Source organism: Galeopterus variegatus, unplaced genomic scaffold, assembly GCF_000696425.1.
Source record: "Galeopterus variegatus unplaced genomic scaffold, G_variegatus-3.0.2 Scaffold189, whole genome shotgun sequence".
Taxonomy (NCBI): Eukaryota; Metazoa; Chordata; class Mammalia; order Dermoptera; family Cynocephalidae; genus Galeopterus; species Galeopterus variegatus.
Window position 1 is genome coordinate 394360 of NW_007726300.1, and position 2492 is coordinate 396851.

General features: G+C 66.8%; 1 protein-coding gene across 1 annotated transcript in view; it reads right to left on the reverse strand.

Annotated features, from left to right (window-relative positions):
* SATB2 (SATB homeobox 2) overlaps positions 1 to 2492 on the reverse strand; it is a 183514-nt gene that overhangs the window by 179464 nt on the left and 1558 nt on the right. The window lies entirely within an intron of this gene.

Consider the following 2492-nt stretch of genomic DNA (forward strand, 5'->3'; position numbering starts at 1 on the left):
GTGGGGGGGGGGGGAGAAGGAAGCTGAAAGAGCCTTTTCACACCTTCGAGAAAGAGACCCGTTCTGAAGAGAAAGGGCTAAGAACCGGGAAGCGGCGGCGGGCAGGGGCTGCGGGTTCGCAGGGCCGCTAGCTCGCAAGGAGGCACGGCCGGAGCCGCGGGGCCGGTGCCACCAAAAGCCGAGAAGGCGCAGGGACCCGGGACCGCACGCTGGAGGAAAGGCGGCGGCCGCCCAAGCTGTCACCTCCAGCCTCTCCTCTCTCGGCCGCCTATGCCAGCAGCCAGAGCCGGACTCACTGACAAGCCGCAGAGACACACACACTGAGAGGGAGATGATTATTAGTTGCGTTGAGTCATCAGGCAAAGTGAGTCCTTTTGGGTTGTCCTCGGTTTCCGATTTCTCCCCCCTCCCCCTTTCCGTCCCCAGATCTAGCGCCTTAAAAATAATAATTTGGGGTGGGGGTAGGGGAAGTCTCTAGGTTATTTCGGGATGGGAATGGGGGGGATGGATCTAAACCCAAGCCAGACTGGTCCACCGCAATGAAGGAGGGGAGTGGGGGGCGGGGAGAAGGACTGGGGAGGTTGCGGGGGGAGAGGGGGCCCGCCTGGCAGGAAATTAAACATCAATCAATCAATCGCTGTGAGCACGGCGACCTAAGGGCGGCGGGGCTGTGGGGGAAGCAGAGGGACAGGCGAGAGGCTGGTGGGAGACAGGGAGGAGGAGGAAGGAGAGAGTCGGCGGTGGGAGCTGGGTAGCGAGGACCTCGAGCGCGGGGCGGCGGAGGACCGGTGACAGAGGACCGAGGGCAGCGCGAGGCGGTGGCCGCGGCCGGAGGGTGGGTGCGTCTCGGCGCTGGCGGGCGCCGGGGCCCGGGGTCTGGTCCTCCTTCCTGTGGCGGGTCCAGGGCGCGGCAGCCTCGCGCAGCCCCTCGGCGCACTCGTCCCGGCGCGGAGGCGGCAAAGCGACCGTTGGGTGCCTCGTTGCCCGGTGGAGGCGCAGACCGACGCGCAGGAGGTGGCCGCGGCTGCCTCGGCTCCCAGCTCAGTTAACTGCGCGGAGTACTTTCGACTTTGGAGATAGGAGGGCGATCGCCTCCCCCACCCACCGCCTCCGCCCACTACCCACCGCCTCCGCCCCTCCGGGCAACTTTTGCCGATGCCTGCGAGCTCCCCCTCCGCGCGGAGCTGACCATCCGGGACAGCCGCTCCCCGGGCCACCGCGGGCGCGAGGAAGGCCCTTCTCCCTTAGAGCTGGCACGGCCCTGGGTCCGGAACAATAGTCCGGGTGTCCTGAATGGCAGGAGCAGGGCCGCTGCCCGCCGGGCTGTGGCTGGCACAGGAGAGGGGTTTGCTTGGTGAGCGCAGGGTGGGGTGCATCCCCGGATGGCATCCCTGGAGCGTTCGCGGCGCAGGCGGCATCGGGAGCGGCGCAGCCCAGGCCGCCTGGAGGCCGTGACGCGGTGGCGGCGAGGGCGGTGGGGCCGCCTATCCTCCGGCTGCGGGACTGGGGTTTCTGGGGACCCCAAACTGTCGGGCCCTAGGCTGCGGGCTCGAGCAGAACTGTACTGTGAGGACCCGGCCTCCCCGCCCTTGGGGAAGCCGTGCAGGAGCGTCCCCAGCAGGTCCCACGAAGGCGTAACAGAGCCACAAACTTTTGCCGACTCCCGCGGCCGCCCGCAGCCTGGCTTTGGCCGCGATGCTCATTTAAGGTGGCGCGGGCACTAGCCGAGCAGGCAGGGCTCGGGCCGTGCTTTTGTCCCTGCGGTCCCGCTTGGGCGCGGGGCCTCCTTAAGGAAAAGCACGTGAGCAGGGGCCGCAGCCCCCGGGAGACGCCTGGGGAGTCGGCGGACACTCGCCGCCCGGACCTTGGGCGAGAAAATGTGAATACGTCCTCGCCGGTCTTGAGGGCAGCGAAGCCCCTTCAGCTAAGTGCGTCTCCTGTCCCTCCCGCATACCTTAGCTCGCCCTTCTAATCCCCTGAACCCGGAGGACTCCCACATCTCGCCGCCTGAGCCGCTGGTCCCCCTTAAGAAGCGTTGGCTGTACGGCGGCGCCAGAGGGCCAAACTAAGTTCGGTTTCGAGACACTCTCTCGGAGGCAATTCTGGAAATTCTGGCCGGGTGCAGGGACAGCGGAAAGCCGTATCCTCCAGTCCTGCCAGGGAACAAGTCGCCGTCTACTCGCCGTACCACCGACCCCCCAGTGGGAGGTGTGCTCAAGGCCTGAGGCTTGAGAATCTCTGGAAGAGAAAGGGTCCCAGAAGCGAAACCTGCCCCTGCCCTAAGTCTCGGCGCCCAGACGCCGGTGAACCCCGCACCCAGGCGCCGCCCATCATGTTCCAAAGGAGCCCGAGGCGACCCAGGAGGCAGTCGGAGCCCTGCCGAGAAGGAAGCGAGCAGGATGGTAAATCTTAGAGGAACCACCCTGGAAGTTGCAGGCAGCGTTTTACTTTCCCTGTCTCCCCCACCACCACTCCCCCACCCCCCCCCCGCC